General features: G+C 38.5%; 1 long non-coding RNA gene across 1 annotated transcript in view; it reads right to left on the bottom strand.

Moving 5' to 3' along the window:
• LOC131962825 (uncharacterized) overlaps positions 1-20,675 on the bottom strand; it is a 250,953-nt gene that overhangs the window by 160,904 nt on the left and 69,374 nt on the right. Inside the window, exons 3-4 of the long non-coding RNA XR_009389967.1 lie at positions 20,014-20,094; positions 4,850-4,899 (exon numbers count right to left, since the gene is read on the bottom strand). This is a non-coding gene — a long non-coding RNA (uncharacterized LOC131962825). The remainder of the gene's footprint in view (positions 1-4,849; positions 4,900-20,013; positions 20,095-20,675) is intronic.

Raw genomic sequence — 20,675 nt, 5'->3', positions numbered from 1 at the left:
AATTTTAATTTAGCATTTTAGCTGTCACCATCTTGCAGCTAGAACAGACACGGAGCTGGCATGATGCTATAGAGTGTATATTAGTACCACAGAGCACTGGAAACATGCACTGAAAACAGTCAAAAAATTAATAGTACACCTTGGTCACATTCTCATAAGGTAAACCACGTCCTCAAGCATACCCTGCTTTAGTGTGCATGTTATTATAAATGGGACCATAATTTACATAACAAATACAATGCTGTAATGAAGAAGACTTGAAACTAGCGATTGAGACAATAAACTCATAAGGAAAGTGTTTACTAAGGTTAAAAGAACAAGTAAGAAGTAGGGTGAAACTGACTTCTTTTACCCCTGCTGGCCATTAGAAAGAAGACAGGTTTAAGGAACATTAGCTTTATCACTCAGGCCCGGAGGCCGAGACGTCCATCCTTGGAAAATAAATGAATGCAGAGGGGACAAGTGTGTGCAGTAATTGAATTAGATCTTCAGGGAAATTGATTCCCTGCATCACAAAGAAGACAGAGCAAGTTGTGTGAGTGTTTCCTTCTACATGCTAAAACGCTGGCCGTTGCTCCCAGAGGCTACATCTTCACCAGAACAATAGCTGATTGGTTCAAAGATGGTCCATTCTTAATACTACTGAAACACAATCATTATTACCAAGTTGCTCCTTAATTTCATAACCTTATGTCTTCTGCCTGCATACACTTATTAATTACACAGTCATTTTGTGGGCTGTAATCTAAAGTGTTAGCAAGTGATTTGAGAAAGATGATGATGTGTAATTGTGTTTGTCTCTCCCTAATCATCTTTTGTCAGAAGACTTTGAATGGAGACAAAAAGCTTCCATTGTGTGTGATCCTAAGCGAATCACACACATCTATGATTCTGGGAGGATTCTCCAGTATGTAGAGTGACAGAAATAACCTGGTGGGAGCAGTTGCGTGGGCAGGGAGTGTTACAACTAGACAGACTTGAATCTACCTACTGTAGCACCGACAGTCTTGTACTACTGGCCAGACCTTGACAGTAACAGTTGAGCGAGGGGCACAGTGTCTCCTTTACTAACCCTCAGCTGGATTTTCCAAACCAGGTTTGACCGGGTGACATTCTAATCACAAATGTAGTATTTGAAATGTTAACAGCCTCTGCTGCAGCTGCTGCAGAAGCAGAAATAGACTGCTTGGGAAGTAAAAAAATACATATGTAAGCAGGGCATTGAGTCAAGTGGTTCATTTGGGTTTTTCACAGGAGCAAGCGGCAACATCATGCAGGAGTGCACATCATCATCATGCTTTTCTAGCTGCAACAACAAGGACCATTTGGATTATAATATCAGCCATTGTCATTTTAATTCCAACCATCTGCAGTTTCCATGGTGAAGACTGTGAGAAGCAGAGCCCACACACAGGGACTTGTCAGCAGTCATGAATATTTTTCATTGAACTGCGCCTGAGGAGGAACAGAGCGCGTAGTGTCCGGCAGGCGCTCACAGACAATGAGCTTACATGAAAAGCCACTTTCACTGTTGCTCATTTGAATTTATATATATTTGTTTATGTGTCACAATATTTTACATTTCAATGCAAATGCTCCATAAACAAAACAAAAAGTGGTTTCAGCTACTGTTCCCTGTTTAAGTCCCAAGGGTTTTTGCCCTAATGTGACAGCTCTGTCGCCGCAAACTGAAAACAAACCGCGCGCCGTAAGATTCGTCTGTGTGCGGCGAGAAACTTCCAACAGGCCGGAAAATCCGATCAGTCGTGCAAAGTGGTCGACCTCTGCCACCGCGAATGAGATCTGTGTTCGCTCTAATTAGTTTCTACAAGCAAGTCTTCAAAGGCGGGGCCGCGGCCGTCTCCGTCCCCGCGGAGACGGAGAGACAACTGTTAACGGTCTGATGTCGTTAGATCACTCGTGGTATAGTGGAGCCGTTTTTAATGTCAGGGATCTCTCACACATTAGACTTCATGGAGCATAGGCGTCTCTTATGCATTTTAACTGTTGATGGATAAGATTTAGATTCTGAATATTGGTGAAGCTGTTGGTAATATAAATAGATGATTAAAAATGTGTGAATGAAAATAATCACAGTACATTTTTGCAGTGGGTGTGTTGCAAATGCTTGCACAGTATATATGTCCTGGGCTTTTATTGTGAAAGGTAAGAAAAGAAGGAGTGGATCTGGTATGCACCATCTTTGTCAAACTAAAGTGAAAGTTAACTGTCTAAATTGTTTAATAATCCTCATGAGTAAACTACATAACATGAGCGATGGTTGCCTTTAACTAAAAAAAAGAAAATAATAATATATATATGTATAAATGAAATTAGCATCCCTTTTATGCTGCATAACATTTGTGTTTTCTGTGTAAGTATTCATAATAAAAAGAAATGTTTGGAAGAAATATGTGCAAATTAATTGCACGGAAAAAAAAGTTAATTAATCTTAATCCTTGTTTGAACCAAAAATAATCCAATTTTGTTGTGATTTATTGGCAATAGAAGGATTAAAAGTATGCAAAATAATTAAAACATGATGCTGATTTGAAAAAAAAAAGTCTAAATTCACGCTTTATCCGGTCGATTTGGCTAATTATAATCAAACTACTTTTAAAATGCTTATTTTCTGAATGGAGTTTGGTTCGATCAGGGCCATGCTGTGCAGGATAATCATAGGTTTCTATGGCAATTTTAACTCAGGCAGATTAATTTAGCATAGTTACATAACTGATGCTATATCATATCATCATAATATATATCATCATCATGTGCTCATGGAGGAATAAAGCCCTATTTTGTTCCTTCCATGCCTTTCTATACAGGATTATTTACCTTTTTTTCAGTACAGGGATTTGATAACACTGAGTTCAATAAGTTCCTTTCATACAGTAAGAAAGTAATTATCCCTTTTGAGGTCATGTCAACACTAATGCAGCTGAATGTCAAAGCTTCAGTTACATGTCAATAGTGTTCTGCCCACATGCTTCAGTCATGTCCTCCACACACAAAGAGAACACAATGTTTCACTCAACACAACCAAATTACAGCAATAAACATAAAACATCTCTGTAATACAGAAAGGAATGTTGACTGTCAAATTAGGGTATTATTTCACCAGAGCTAATGCACTTTAGACAACTAAAATCTAATTGAAATGGAATGTAAAACCTTATTAATCTGCATATAACCAAGACAAAACTGAAATGAACATCCCTGCCAAAATTAGCACTGCCCTGGAAACTCACAGATCCCTGGAGGTTTTTATCATTTTGCATACTCATTGAACAAAAAACCCCAGACTAAGCACAATGCATTACAAGGCTTTTACATGCAAAGCAGATGTATATGGCTGCATTCATTTTCAACTTAATCTACAAATTGCTTACATTGCTTTAGCTCAAGGTTTTGATTAATAGTGCCACGGATAGAGGGGGAACACGAGATTGGGATCGGGGGTTTTAAGCGATTCTCAGCATGACAGCCGGCGAGCCGTGGCCTGTTCAGTTTGAACTGTATGGATGCACAGATACAGTGCAGCCTGTGGGCATGGCTCTTGCTCTCTGATTGACTCGAGAGGCATTGGAGTGAAGGAAAACTTGACATTATGTCTGAGAGCCTGGCACAGATTGATAATAAGCCCTGCATGCGTCATGTAATACGGACACTTGTGTTCCATGCGCGCGTACAACCTACTCAGGGTGCAATTACTGGATATAGGAAAGCTCTTGCTCCTATTACCAGTAAAGAAAGGTAACTATGCAACATAGAAGCCTATTATTAAGCAGAAAATACCAATAATTTCCTGTAGCTTTCCTTCTAGCACGTATTGCCATGGTTGCACATATGGAAGTCTGGGGAATACGTTACATGTTGCATCGAGCACTTTTATGGAATCGGTTTTGAACAAGACAGGGGAAGTCATTTTGCCACTGTTGCAGCTCCAAATAAGGTAAAAATACAAATGTGTCAGCAGCAGCTAAATGTGCAACATTTGTTCCGAGGCCACCGATATAAATAGAGCCCTGGAAAGAGAAAGCAGCGCCTCCAATAATTCACTGAGACAAGTGTAAAGTGAAGACAGCCCCAGGGAGCAAACAGGGATTACTAGTTAATTCAGCTTTGTGAGAGTTAAATTGGCTGGAAGAGAGTGGCTGTGAGTCTGTGTGGAGGAATAGTGCATACGAGTTTTGTCCGTGTGCATACATGTGCAGAAAAATGGCCATTGTGTTGAGTTTAAAGCCGAGCTGAGGTTAAGAGTCCTAATGTGTTCATTTCCAAACAGTAATAGCCTGATTCATTGATCCTACAGGCGGAGGTTTTCCACCACTGGTTGAAGCTGGATTGGGGGACTTTGAGAATTAGCATCACTTGGGTAATTATCGCTTTAGACAGAACTTCAACAACAATCGCTTTGGGATCCTTTTTGATTACTTTGATATGGATTGTAGCAAAATGAAGCAAGCCTTTAAGTACAAGGGGATGCAGAAGAGGCTTAGAAACCAAACTTAAAGGATGAACGGCTTGCAGGTATATTAACATGACATTCAGTGTTTCTGTGATAAAGCCAATAAACACAACACAGAGAAATGTGTTTTGCACTCCCAGAATATATATTCCTTCATTTGATTAGATGTGTAATCCTAAATTGACAGAACCATGCCTCTCACAAATGCAATATTTTGTGTGTCAAGTCTATTATAAACTGCCCTGCCCTAAAAACAACACCAGAGATTGTTTGAACAGCAGCTGACTATGACACTCGAGTGAACTTTGGAAGTAAAGTTGCAGATAGTAAAGCAAGCAAAAGGCGAAGAGAGCATAAATAACAAAAAAGTCCACTTACTGCAGGTGGGACGGATGGTGGACTTCATCAAGGACACCGGTGTTTGAGTCCTGTGTAAAACCAAAAGTTAATGAGCTTATTTTAAAGTTGGGACACTGCAAAACATAATTAAAAACAGCATATATAATTTAAAGTGTTTTTTGTCTGTTTGTACATAATATACTGTCGTTGTACAGTTTTCAATATATGTCAAAATGGATGAGCAAATTATTACATTCTGATTTATTGATGTTGTAGAAAACATTGCAATTAAAAAAAAAAAAATCGGCATCATTCTACCTCATTTGCAGCAGTTTTGTGTATTTATTTGTTACTTTTGTAACACCATGTACTTTACCAATTGCTCTAAAATTAGGGTAGGAGTTTATTTGACTGTTTCCTAAACCTAATGCAGCATTTCTAAAACTGTGGGCGAGCACCTCCAACTCACTTTATGGTGCCACGTTTTGAGAACGGACAAGGTTCTTGCTGGGGCGAAAAGAAAGACGTGGGACAAAACTAATGAGACAATTTCAGCCGATGTGAACGATGATCCACCACAAAAATCCAAGACAAGACAATATAACAACGATGCATATTTCAGTCTTGGAGTCACAACCAATGCATCAGTGTGTTTTTGACTCAAATAAATGGTAAATAATGGTTATAATATTGATGTTTCTTTTAATAAAAGTTATACTTGACCCATTGTTACAATTTTCTTGGGGGTGGGGGAGGGCAAGGAAATTGTTCTTCCCAACAGAAAAAAGTTTGAGAAGCACTGACCTAATGAAACATATGACCCTTTCAAAACATTGTTTAAAACGCTGACCTAAATGTTAAGATGTGAGGACATGCAGGAAATGTTCCTGTTGGTCGCATTTGATTGGACAACAAAGGTAACAAGTTGCTTCTTTTCTAAATATTGAAAATATCCACAATAAAGCCATTATAACTAGTGGTGATGTGTTTGCTTTGAACAACAAGAAACAAAAGAGAAACAGGCTAATGCAAACTGCAAACAATTTCCAGTTTTGTTAATGAATACATGAAAAGGAAACAGAATTACACAACACCTTCACATTAGTTACTTTAAAGGAGCTACTGATCTTCCACTGAATGCACCAAGAAGAATAAATGTTTTGGCACATTGCCTGTTGTGCTCTCTTCTTGCTTTGTGGCAGAGACACAGAGTGAGACGGTAAGTGTGGTGAAAACACAGTCCTTTTTATTAAATAATGAGTCAGGCAGCAGTTGGTAGGGGCCTGGGGACACACATTAGGAGGCAGAGACAGCTTGGGTTGCTCAAATCAATCTGTTTATCCACAATGCTAACCCAGTAACACTAACACTGGGACTGTCTCCGAGACAGGAAAGTTATTCTTTCCTCTAACACACAATTATCAATCTGTTTGGCCACTGCCTCACTGATCGAGTCAGATACTAATTCTCTCAGGAGGAGTGAACACAATGACAGGCAGGCCGGTGGAAATACGAACATGTTACAAGCCTCTGGTTGCACCTGCAAGGCTAGCTGCAGCTTGTAAACACACTTTCTTTGCAGCACTCAATCTTGACACCAATAATAGCACCGTATATACCAATAATAGCACTATGGAGGTGGGTTTTTAGCTAGCCTGGAAGCTAATCTCTGCAGCTCAGATGCTGTTATGGTGATAAAGCATGTGTGGCACATTTTCATTAAAAAATGTTTGGTATTAGCTGCACATGACAACTTCTATTATATTGTCAGTGGAAAGGAGCTGGTCAACCAACCAACCTTTTCTATACAGCACACAGCAGCATACTAAAAAAAACCTCCTTATATTGCTAATTTTCTTAGTTCATGCCCCAAAAAATTACACTTAAAATAATGACTTCATTGAAAAAAACAAAAACAACTAAGCTTCTAAGACATTATTTTACCCCTCAGAATAAAATAAACAGATTTAGGGGATAGAGTGAGGATGAACTGGATAGTATTTATAACATATTTTAACTTGAAATGGGTCAAATTTGAAGCAAATTTTATGCATTACTGATTTATTTCCTTTTTTTAATTATTATTTCAACATTAATTAAAGTTACATATGACTTTATATGCAGGCTGATGTTTCTAACTAAAGGCTGCAAGGCTGAACTAAATGCTCTAGCAGAAACTATTAAGCTTTGTTATTATTATTAAGTTGCTTATTTCTATTTTGATGGTAAACTTGTGTTGTAATGCGTTACTTAGGTAGGAACAAATGTTGAATATTTAGAAATATGGGGAAATATAGTTGGCCCAAAGTGAATTTCCATGTTGGTTTGTTAATCCATTTATTTAAGCATGTAATCCAACTTTTATTTAGAAGGAAAAAACATTTTTAGATTGGATAAGTACTTACTTTTTAATAATTCCGCCTGTAATACCCTGATTAATTAAATGCATGCTGCTGAATTATGACCTCCCTTTGAGAAAGTCAGTTCCAACCATAACTTTCCATACATACTTGCAGCCTCAGGCGAGGACAAATCACTTGTTATCTTGAGATAGCGAGGCAATTAAATCCTGATCCTGAGATAATGCAGTAAATTAAATGCACAGCTGCTCCCATCGTCTCCACATCACTGTATACACAACCGCTGTCTTCTGTCTGGTGACTCGTACATACATGTTGACGGAGACAAAACTAATCACAGACGTTCAAGTGCTTTACTGAATTTAAACGCTGCGCATGAATGTAAGTGCACTAACCATGTCTTGTTCATATGATAATTTATTCATTTTCTCCTGCACAACAAATCACCAAGAAAGTCTATGAGTGCATGTTTGGAAGCTGCTAGCATTAAACTGTGTGAAGCTGCTAGCATCCAGATGACTCACATGGATCTATTCGGTTATGTCACTCAGAATTAACATCAAAACGAGGACGAGACCAACCTCTCAGCTACTTCCTAAACTTCTCAGATACTAAACTTCTGCTAATACAAATGTGTGCAGAGGGACCGGCTGCTCTGTAACATTCATGGAAGCTCATGAAATATTTAAAAAATGCATTTTAAATGTACAGCTTTTGGCACTTAGATCCAAACTGTCTGAGTGGCACACTCTGTTCAGCATTGCTGTTAGAATAGCATGATGTCGAGAGTCTCAGCATATGATGATAAATCTGGGGTTGTGGTAATATGAAGACGCCAATTTCATAACTACAAAAGATCTAGGCTGCAAATCATTTCAGTGTAAATTTACAGTAATTAACTGCAGCAGCTTTGCCTGGAGAGTACTGGACTTTTTACAGATTCTTACTGTTGTTTTAGAAAATGTAGAAAACTAGTGTATGTAGTGTATTACTAGAAATGCATTTGCAGCATATTACTGTATTCTTATATATTTACAACACAATACTGTTTATATCTGTCAGTAAATTACTGTATATTTACAGTATGCTGTACAAGTTTCAAAGTTAATGTACAGTAGTTAACTGCAGCAATTAGTAGAAAGTGTATTAGTAGAAAATGCATTAGCAGTAACACAAAACTGTTGGTTTGGTCAATAAATTACTGGATGTAAACAGTGCACTGTCAAACGTTTCAGTGTAAATGTACAGTTATAAACTGGCAGCTGCTTCACCTGCAAACTTCTGTATTTTTTTTTACTGTGTTTAAGAAACATTAACTAGAAATATATTTGCATTAAAACAAAACCTTTCAGTTTTGTCAGTAAATTACAGTGCACTGTAAAAAGTGGATTTCCAGTAATTAACTGCAGCAGCTTCGTCTGCAAAGTATTGCATTTTTTAAAAAGTTTTACTATATTATAGAAATACATTTGCAGTATATTACTGTATTCTTATAAATTTACAACACGATTTTTTACATTTTCTGTCAGTAAATTACTGGATATAAACAGTGCACTGTCAAACTTTTCAGTTTAAGAAACATTTACTAGACATACATTTTCATTAACACAATACCGTTCAGTTTTTTCAGTAAATTACTGTATATTTACAGTGCACTGTAAAAAGTGAATTTCCAGTAATTAACTGTAGCAGCTTCGTCTGCAAAGTATCGTATTTTTTAAAAGTTTTACTATATTATTGAAATACAGTTTAGTACTGGAAATACATTTGCAGTATATTACTGTATTCTTCTAAATTAACAACATGATTTTTAACATTTTTGTCAGTAAGTTACTGAATATTTAGAGTAAACACAAAAACTTTTTAGTGCAGAATTTAAAGCAATTAACCAACAGCTGCTGAGTAAGTTTGGTGTATTTTGGAGATACAGTATTACTAGAATGCATTTGCAGTGTATTACTGTATTCTTGTTTTGTCAGTAAATCACTGAATATTTACAGTACACTGTAAAACCTTCCAGTTCCTGTAAATATCATTCTCTTAAAGAGCTGTAATCAGTTTGACACTGTATGACATCAACACAGAGGATACTGCTGAGATTTCACTGTGAATCCACATCGAAGGATTACAGTGCATCTCCTTCCAGAGTGGGAAGTTTCCTCCAACAGATCCCCCCAGTCACACGTCCTCCACACATCAGCGGCCAGCAGGAACAACGCTGGGATTACTTTGCTCCAGCCGAGCTCTGTGTGCGGTCTGCCTGCAGGACAGCTAGCCAGAAAGTGGCCACAGCTCTGGTGAGGCTGGACCATCTGTTCCTGTCTATCTCCGCTCATCCCCCTGAGAAGAGTAAGGAGACGGATGAGGGAGGTAATGGGATCCCGTCTCTGGCTGACAGTGGTGATATCTCGCTGCTGGAGAGAAGCTTCCTCCGTCAGCTGTGGGCAGACTCTCCCATCGTTGTCACAGTTGCTGCAGAGATGTTCAGCATTCTCGTGATGGCTGCTTCACGGGGTGGACAAGCTCGGGATGACGGCAACAACAGTGTCCACTGCTACCTTTGTAGTCCGGAGTCTGTTGGTGGTCTGAACTCCTGGTTTGTGACTTCATTTCAGGATTTACTTTGCCCCTGAAAGTCCTGAGCTGGACACAGACAACTAACTCTGCTATACTGATTTTTATGGCTACTGCATCTTCTACAATGTAAAAAAAAAAAAGTAATGGGAAAAAAATACAGATATTTTACAGAAAACATCTGTTTAACAAAAAAAAACATCTGTTTAACATTAAAAAACAAAACATCTGTAGAATAACTAATGTTTTTTTTTTTAATATTTAGTTTAAATATTAATGTAAGTGTAAGGCAACTTTTTCTACCAGACCTTTAATTGTTTTTAATTTTATATTTTACATTAAATTTAGCATTTTACTGTCAAAAAGAGAAAGTTAATTTTACATGTCATAGTATGTGTTTGTTTGTATTTATTATTTTTTGATGACATTATTATTGGTTTTAATATTATCATTATCAATATTATATCTTACTATTATTATTATTATTTATTATTATTATTATTTTTTTTTTTACAGTGAAGCAGGTTATAAGAAATCAGCTTAGTGGTGAAAATGCTGAAGTTAGGACAGCATCGTCCTCTCACCGCTGGTCGGACTAACAACTTATTTCCTTCAGTGGCCCAACACCTTAATTATGTCTCCAACATTACGTAAAAGTGAGATAAGTATCAAATTGAATTCATGGCTTACAGGGGTTTTCTATCTGGAAGTTGACATTGTGATTGGCTCCATTGTGGGCCGCAGCAGTGCTACATCGAGGTAAAACCTGGATTTATTATCTGAGAAAACTGAGGGTTATTTCAGGACGTGAGCAGTCAATTTAAACGCTTTTTGGCCTCAAAAAACTGGGTTGCCATGTGAAAGCTGTCACGTGTTTCATGGAAGACACAGCTGTGCTATCAGCCATGCAACACCTTTCCCCCAACATCTGGTTCTATCTGTTTTTTCTGTCAGGTTCCACACATAACAACTACAAATAGACTATTTCTAAAACATAAACTGGGATTTTAAAACAGAATGTGCTCCTTGTGTATACTTCACACAAGCGTGCACACACTTTTCTAGAGATGGCTGCAGGTGGTGTGATTAAATATGAGAAGAGACACAATCTTATAGTAAAACATTGTTCAGGTTGTTTGCCAATATCACACTAACATGTTTTAAAATGTACAAGAAGAGAGACACTGTGAGAAGGACAGTCTAAAAGATAATTAGCAGGATTCTGATAATTAGACGGATGATTATTCATTCACGACCAATTGCAAAAACATTTTGGTAACATGTTTTGACAGCTTAATTAAAAACATCCATCAAGTTTTTATTGGTTTATGGCCAGGGTTTGCAGCGGGACTTGGCATGTTTGGAATTGGTGGCATCTAATATGTTATAAAAATATTTTTTCAAAGAAACGAAAACGGTGTAAAAAATCTTTACAGGCAAACTTTGATGTTAAAATTGTAGTGTCCCTTTCTGGTTGATTGGGATCATATTTCTTAGGGATGCTTCTTCCAATCACCGGTGAAAAATGTGTCAATAATAACAATAATGACGATAATAAATCAGCACAAAAACAACAACTTCTATTTACATTTGGGCCATTATCTCGCTGTGTTAAAGATCTAATTCCATCCTTAATTGTTTCCTTATGAGCTCTATAAATGAATAATTGATCATCCTCTGACATTTAATAAAAAGTCATTGAGATTGAAAAGCGCGATGATGCTTTACAGGAGCTATAAATAGCCTCAGCTGTATGTATGTCATGGTCCATTATGGCAGCTGAAGGGCTGAAAAGCAATGTGATTGTAGTTATTTCCACTGGTCAGCAGCACAGGTTGGCATGCAGGTAAGAGGTGGTCACGAGCTCACTCAACCAGACCTGATATGATGTGTTATTCTTGGATCCATATACCCAAAGGTATGGCTCATATAGACATTTTTCATTTCAACTTTAACCAAGTTTTATGAGTAATAAATCTGCTGTGATTTATGGGCTGATGTAACTTTTATTGCATCTCCTTAAAGCCATATACTGTATTCAATATCTCCTCTTTTGAAGGGATTTCATCAGAAAATACATTAAATGCACAACTCATGCTGCATATTCTACAAAGATTGTAAAAAAAAAACCCCTGACACCTCTTCTTCTTTTTCTGTTTTACTATAGAGTCAGAAATCCACTTGCATAGCCTCTCTCACTATAGGAGAGATGTGATGAGTGGTGAGACAGCAGCAAAGTCCCAAAAGTCAAAGAAGCTTAGGGTGTAAATAAAGCTCAGCATGACAGCAGACAAAACATTGCCTATGGAGTTTCATCTCTGCTCTAAGATGCACACATAACCCTGAGGACACGACTTCTTCTCTGTCACCCTGGGACCGACAAGACAGTGGCAGTCACACGGGTGAAACTTGAGAGTTTATCTGTGAACTTGTCAGGAGGGTGACAGTAAGTGTGTCTGCTGTTGCCTGCTCCTGATCGTAGCAACAACCTTCTGGTAGTTTTAAATCTATACTTGGCAAATTATGTAAGATACAAATAACTCATGTGTCTGTGTGTACTGGAATAACACTTGGGACACTTCTTGGCTGAGAGGAGCTGACATATGGAAACTTGAGAGCAAAACAGGAAGTGAGCGCTGTTCCACAGAAAAGCTGCAAACATCAGGATTTTTCTATTTTCTTGTCCATTCCTATGATGTAATCACTGAAAAAACTGTCAAAGGTGGTAAACATGCACACTGTGAAGTTTGGGAACTTTATTTTGCAAAATCCCAGAACAGGAAAGTTTTAAAAAACTCAAGATTGATACTGATTGATTGACTGACAGACATGAGGGCTAATTATCTGATGTTTTTTTATGGTCACTAGATTTGCTAACTAACCGACAATCCTGCAGCTGAGCGCCTGTGTTTAGACTCACCACGTCTGACTCAGTGAAATGCTTGAGGCTTGACTAAAGGGTATCTGAAAAGAGAACAATATTTTTTTCAGGAATACTCTCATCCTTAATGCATCTCAATCCCCTCCTGCAAACCAGGCATGATTTTGAAGTTTTTATGACTTTTGCACAGTTTTTTTTCTTCTTCTTTACAAACTCCTAAATCCCCCTGAGCAGATGCGCCCATCTGTGGTTTGTTTTATTTTATAGAGGGGGAAACAGCTTGCTGAGGCTCAAGACGCATTCACAGTACACACAGCACGTTAACACAGTTAAACTGAAAGGTTGTGTGAGCCGGGAGAATATACTGTTAATTTTCTGCAGCTTAAAACGTGGCGATTGGTAGTAAAGTCACCTATCAATGGAAGTGTTCAGCATTCATCAGTTTGGGTTCATCGTCTTGTAAGTATGCTAGAGTACACTATGAATAGTATGTAGCAGTGCATCTGCTGCATATCCAGGCTAATTATGGACTTCAAGTATTCCCACTAATGTAATTCACCTTTAAGAATCATTTCATCTGCCTTTAGCCCTGAGTAAACTTGACATTTCAAGTGTCTCATAGCAGATAAAACGTCTTGCTCTTTCCACCCCTGAATGGCAGCTGGAGCTCTGTGACACATGACACTATATCGATGAGGTCTGCTGGGTTAAATCAGCCTTCCAAATAATAAAGAAACACTACACTTTCAATCTCTTGGCTAAACTTCTGCTGGAGACTTTGAGGAAGAGGTTGCATGTGTCTATGACAATGCAAACAACATTGTCGCTGCATGACTGAGATGATTCCACAGACACTGATTAGTCAGAAGCTGGAGATCCAGCTCTCTTTCTTTGCAAAACCCAATTTACAAACATGACCACGTTGTAAAGTGGTCAAAACTCCTTAAATCGTGCATGTGAGTTTGCAAGTCTGTGTCATAATGCAGACTTGCAAAACCGGGGTTGCAAGCAAAAATGAAAAAAGTAAACCTGTACAAAACGCCAGTTGCAGATACAAAACCCTGTCATCTTCAGGCTGGCTTTCTCAAATAGCTCTTGGATGCATTTACAATTTTTTAAGATCATATATCTGCCCAATATGCATGAAGTGAGTGGATGTAAATGGGGTTTTTGGCTGCAAATTTGTGATGCTGACTGAATGAAAATACCAGGTGTGCTTGAATATACTATGAGTACTTCTGATTTGGAGCATTTTTGCAGAAATGTGGGACAGTGTGCAGCTAAAAGTACCTGGCTGGGAAGACTGTGAATTAAGAATAAGGTAAATGCCATAATGATGACCTTTTACTTTCAGTCGGTGATGAATCTCCAAAAAAAGAACCCTACATCTGAGCCATAAAAATGGTTTTCAAGAGCAAAATCTGACCCTTAATAAGTTATTTCTCCTTTTTTTCTAATCAACAGGAAATTGGATCATGCAGCGCCATGTACAAATATAAACTCTGGGTGGGGGTGATTCATTGGATTTAAGAGTTTGCTCCCACATGCTTATAAGTGCTAAAAGACCTCTTGAACTAATTAATTAGAAAAGCAAAGTTGCTCATGTTGTGAAGCTCTAAAAAACTTTCAGAAATCCTCCAGAGTGATTGTGACCTGATATTTATTCAATGAGCCTTTAAGTGGCAACAGTTACATCACATTTTATCTGTGTAAGACAAGTGTAAAGCAACAGATTTCCTCCCTTAAACACTTTATGGATTCCAGGTTTGGGGGAAGGGTGTTTTGGTTTTTTTTCTCGCCCCTGCAGCTCCGCAGATTTACACTGCGTAGAAGAATAACAAGCCACGGTGAATGCTCGGCTGAGTTGGCAGGAGCAAGAGACAGGGGAATCATCTAAGAGGAAGATAGCCCTGGGGTATTGAGGAGAAAGAGGCGAGCGAATACGTTTCCTCTGCAAAACCAATTAGCAAATGACTCCCCGCACCCTGCTCTTAGAAGCTTAAAAAGGAGAGAACAGAGAGATATAAAGGGAATGAGAAATGGTAACACAGCAACACTGTGTGTAAAGGTGGGCGGTGATAGACAGATTTTAAGTGTACTGTTGTCTACCACTGTCTGGTATCTGTATGCATGTGTGTGCTTCACCCATCCTCTCCCAAGCCTCTTTTACCCAGAAGACACTAAAACACGTCCATGACATTTAAAATCAACCTGCTCCCGCCTGGTTAAAGGAAAACAAAACATGCTCTTGCTGTGACAGTTGCGCACATTGTTGGCCGGCACTTCAAATATTGGCAAAGCATGAATTAATTCCTTTTATGAAATCTGTGCCCTCAGTGTCAGCGGACACAGCAGCCAGCTGGAGGCCTGGAATTTGAATGAAATTTTGAGTAAATTAAAGAAAAATCAATGGCGATGAAGTGCCTGGTTTGCTGTTCATTGACTGCCAATGTCCAGAACAAAAAGATGAAAAGTCAGGGGATCACCAGAGCCATCGGGGTTCAGAAATGTTTTTGAATTTCTGATAGTTGTTTGCGATCAAAGTGGTTGACCAACTGCCTGAACTGACTCATTTTGCTGCCAAAACATCTGGTAGAAGTTGCCAAACACTTACTGTTATATTAAAATAAAAAAAGCTGATATATTTACTGTATATTATCCTTATTAGTAATAAGAAATATGATATTATCTGAAAAAAAACCCTCACTTTTTTACTATTATTTGACAGTAAGTGCCAGACTGATTACCATTTCTATGATGACTTTTCACAAGTGTGATTATGTAATGAGTTAATTCCACTAAAGGACATATATGGTGGTATTTCACTGAGGAGCCATCAGGCAGTGTAACGCTCCCCGTCTTTACCTGACATACCCTGATGATTACGCTGCTTCGGTGAGCTGAGCTGCTCCTGCAGGCTTTCAGAGCGAGTCTGTCAAGTCAAACCATCTCCAGGACGGATAACATGGCTGTGACGGTTTCCCTCTAAATCAGATAACTGACAGGCACAGCGGCAATCAAAAATGGATAGGAAGGGGCTCTGAGTCTGTACCTCGCCGAAGAACAGACAGTGTATCCTGCGAGGAAGTGAGGTTTAGATATGAAGTGCTGGCGGTGAGAATCCCCACACATATCTACCACACACATCCATCCAGCATATGGTGCTGGCCTCGGCCGTCTCTGGGCCTTTGGATAATTTACGCAACAGGTACTGCCATCCAAGCCCTCTGATTGGTCAAAAATGTATTCCAGCCCTGCAGATAATTCTCAGAGCAGAGCTGTCCATGCTTTATTGATTGCTACACCAACTGTTGCAGCAACAAGGGAGCTAGTTAGCGAGCATTCTCACTCTCTCCTATTCCTACCTTGAAGGAAACACTTTTCAGGCGTTAAACAAAGCGAAATCTTATTGCTCTCATCAGCAAAACATTACATCAACCTTACACAACGGATGCAAAGCAAGCGAAGCTCTCTGACCTCATCAAAGACACACTCATTTGCTATATATTATCACAAATGCTACCTCACATAAGTCAAACACACATCCATAAAAAATCATCTTAAAACTGTAATAATAACGCCACTCAGGACTGAGGTTTTATACATGAGAGGTGCAGTGGGTATTTTGCAGTGCCTTTCATGCAACGTGCACTTGCAATCTGTGTGAAATTAATGTCTGATTTACTAAGGCAGCAGCTACTGTGATTACGCAGTCAGCGACTGGGACTGCCTACTAATCATATTTTGTGAGTGAAGGAGAGCCTAATGCACACTGTGGTAGAAATTTCTCAAGGGTGGAGCTATTAACAAGCTCGGGAAAGAAAAGAAAATCCAGTGATGCTGAAATATAGTAAGTAAGTAGATAGTAAAACATTTTACATGGCTGCAATTCAACTCTGCCTGAGGAAAAAGCTTAAAAAAATCTGATGAGGTGAAAAACAATATCAGGATATACTAAAAGAAAACACTTGCTACTTCTAGTTGAAAGCAGGCAACTGCAAAGTTGCAGACCACTGCAGGAGAAGGAAGATGAGTCATACAAAGGAAACTATGTCACTATATAGCTGATGTTTCCCAAGGTATCTGTCAGCGCCGGATCGTTTTCTTTTCTGCTGGATGCTACATTCTTTGTTCCCCAGAAGCTGCTATTTTTGGTCGCCCCACTAATTTGGTTTCCCCAGCACACTTTTTTTTTTTTTTGCTTTCCGTCACTGACACTTGTAAGGCTAATTACATTTCCGATGAGGTTCTCCATGAGGCATTTCTTCCGACTCTGAGGAAAAACTGACCCTGGTATACTGCATGAATTATTAGTGAAACCCATGCATAATTAGCCACATTTAATGAACTTACTATTATTTAATAAAATGAATATGGACAAAAGTAAAAGAAAGAAACACTTAACATTAGAAAATGAATGAAAAAATCACATACATAGTCACATTTAGAATTATGTTATGATCCAATGATGTTTTATAGTTTTTTTATTAGTGTTTTATAGCACTAATAGCAACAGATTTTATCCTTTTTCCAGGAAACAGACTGTCAAAAATCTATGATTGACCCTGGGCCAAGTGGATATTAAAAAAACAAAACAATACACGAACAAAACAAGTAAACTCACTGTCGAGGTGTACTCGATAAAAATATGAAATATGCAATGTGCCACGTTTTTCTTTTCACCCCAGTAAGAAACTTGTCCATTCTCAAAACCTTGGCCTCATGGCAGTGGCTTTGTTTGTTGTAAAATGAGTTCACGGTGCTCCGACGCCAAAACATTAGTTCAGCCTGCTACATGTTCTGACCTGAAGAAAAAAACAACAACCCAGGAGCCATCTCACGCCTCACAGTTTGAGAAACGCTGCACTATTCTGAACAAAGACATGTTATGTAAGCAAAATACACCAAAATCTATAAATTGACCAGCATGAAAACACAATGTTTTTGCCTGTCGTGTCTCGGCTGAAGTCACAGTCACATCTTTAATAAGCAGAGTGAGTCGTTACCAGACGTTAAAACAACCATCAGATGTTGTATCTAGTCATTAAAATGTCTGAAAGCTGGCTAAACCGTGACTGGTGACTACAATCTGCTTGAAATGACTGGTGAGTTTAATTTGAGGTGCCAGCTTTGAGTCATATGGAACCGTGCCTGTTATTAGCAGCTATAGCTCTCTAAATTAACACCACTAGTATCAAACCCATTAAAGTAAACAAGGTTCACTGGATGAAATTCCCACTCGTATTCTTGCCAAGCACCACTTGATACTGTTTTTGAGAATGCCGAGTACTTGGATACACGGATGAAAGTCTATTAGGACGGAGCTGTTAGTTTTACTAATGAACAAATGTTCCTCGCCAGGAGTTGATAGGAGGGAAAGTTAGCTGGCGAGGAAGTGTGAGAGGGCTGCTGGTGAGAACATTATACAGCACAAGTGTTGTTCAATGACAGGAAACATGGCAGATATCAAACCCCCTGCAGGCATTATAGGAACAACATGTACAGTACAGAGCTGAGCAGGCTCTCTGATTAACAAACAACTTATAGATACTCTTATTAGAAGTGACTTAACTGGACTCTTCATTATATTCTAATTAAAGGAATAAAATGTAAAAAAGGTAAAACACTGGGACTTATAAAATATTCACAAATTCCTACAGGTCCTCTAATGCAGATGTACAGTGGAAGATTATCAGATGAGAGACAAGGGAGTAACTGATGTTTAATTTAAAACAAACAGACATTAACACTGTGCATACATGCTGCTGTTTTCTCTCTATTACCCCTGTGCAGGTATATCTGTATCATGGTTTTTGTTGCTGTTTTGCTACTACAAATATCCTGATAGTTTGTTTCTTGGTAATAAGTGTTTTAAAACGTATAGAATGCACTGTGATTTTAGTGAACAATCTTATTAGTTATCTAGGAATCCGAGTGGAAATGTGTGCCACCAAATTTGTAGAAAATCCCTCCAGGTGTTCTGGTCATGGAGGCATTTCTACCGACTCTAAAGAAAAACTGACCCTGGTATGTTGCATGAATTATTAGTGGAAACCATGCCTAATTAGCCACGTTTAATTAACTTACTATTATTTAGTAAAATGCATATGAAAAAAGTAAAAGAAGGAAACACTTAACACTTGATAATGACTGAAATAATCACATAAACAGTCACTTTCAGAATCAGGAATTTAAAAGGCATGGAGGCATACAAAATGTAATAAATACACTCAAGACGGGATAAAGAAAGAGACCGGAGGAGTGTAGACAAACCTTTCAAGCATCATTGATCTAACTTTCAGAATTAATGCTTCAGCTCCAGAAAATAGCCTGGTCCCAAATAGCTAGCTCTTAGCAAATGATGTGTATCATCAAGCATTGCTAGCGGATGCAGCTTCGTCAAGTGTAAAGTTGTTTGGTTCTTGAGAAAGCTATTAAATTTATAAAAATCTATTTTTTTCCCCCAATTTGTATTAATTTGTAATTCTTGGTTCTTTCCTGCAGTTTGATTGGAAGCTGTTGGATTGGTTCAAACTAATTTGATGCAGGGAATTAAGTGTCAGCTTGGGAATTAATGAGCTTATAGACCAATTATTTGTATACAAACATTGACACTAAAAACCCTGTGACCGCGCAGACAACTGGCTGGCAAAAAAGACGACTTTCTCACAGACTTTCTCTTTATTTTACGCTGAAATGCTGTCTCAATATGTCTCAACTTGCCACTTTTGGATAGGCAAGTATAAGAAATGTATATGTAAATGTATAAAATAATTTAGTGAGACTTAGTTTGGACCTTTTCAGTTTTGGCAGCTCAACGCACAACACAACATGTTCAAAACAGATTACAACTCTTCCTGTGATTAAAGTTTTCTTGTGTATTTTTACTTCTGATTCCTTCTACATCCGACGTGCTGCATAATGGTGTGACGCTACAGTGACGTGTTTAGATGAGGGCTCTTTAGTTTGCCATTTTAGGGAAGTAAGGGAAATGAATTGATTCATGAACACTTTTTAATATCATGCTTTTAATCTTTTGGCTTAGGGGGAAGTATTAAGTATTTTCAAATAAAAATTGCTCAAGCTCGAGTGAAGTCATGAGTCAGTTGGTGTTAAAAGTCCAAGTGGAGTGGAGTCTAATCTGAGCTAATAGAGTCCACACCTCTGCTGGAGGCCAAGCCATCAGCCAAAGAAAAATGATGGGAATTTTTTAATCACCTGTTTCAGAAACTATTGTAGTTTTGCTCAGAGACAGCTGTGTGATGTTATTTACGCTCATATCAGCCCAACCCATCATATTATGTATTGACATAAAGTCTTAAGCAACGAGGAACGCCCTGTCCTCCATCAGCAACTATTGTCAAGGTGCTTTTGAGTGGAGCACTTACCGCTCTAACTGCTCCAGTGGAACAGCTCAGTGACCGTCGGTACAAGCCTGTGGTTGTTCTCTGCAGATCCCCAGTGAGGATCTGTGAAAGTGAAGGAGAGGAAAAGCGGGGCCGTTGAGTAAAAAAAGAGCCTGGAGGAGAGCTTATTCTGCAGTATGGAATGCATTTTCATTTGGATTAATTGTTTTTTTATTCTAATAAAAACACCGGCGTCATATCATGGCACAAGCGGGTAGGAAAAGTAGGTTAGGTTTGCTAACAATAAATATGGAACAAAGCCATATCATTTCCCTTTGTCTGATTTAAGCTTTGATAATATCATCTCGCTATGACCTATATTCCAAGTTCATCACATCCCAGCTGTGCTAAATCATCTTTTTCCTTTTTTTGTTCATCCCCCTCCCTGTTTTTTTTTTTCTTTTTTCTTCCTTTTTTCACATTTCCAGAGGACAACGATGATTCATACTCTAATTCACCAGTTTGGGGTATTTGTGTGGAAAACGCAGAGAGCGGGAGAGACAAATGAGGAGAGGGGAAGAGATAGAGAAACAGGAGCGGAGAGGGGGTAAAGAGATAAGAGGGAGAGATTGTGAGCCAACGAGGGAGACTTATGGGCTATTTTTAGGCTCCAGCTGTGTGAGTCATTCTGAAACAGTGTCGAG

The sequence above is a fragment of the Centropristis striata genome, chromosome 24 (genome assembly GCF_030273125.1).
Source record: "Centropristis striata isolate RG_2023a ecotype Rhode Island chromosome 24, C.striata_1.0, whole genome shotgun sequence".
NCBI classification, from domain to species: Eukaryota; Metazoa; Chordata; class Actinopteri; order Perciformes; family Serranidae; genus Centropristis; species Centropristis striata.
This window is presented reverse-complemented; position numbering and strand designations above follow the sequence as displayed.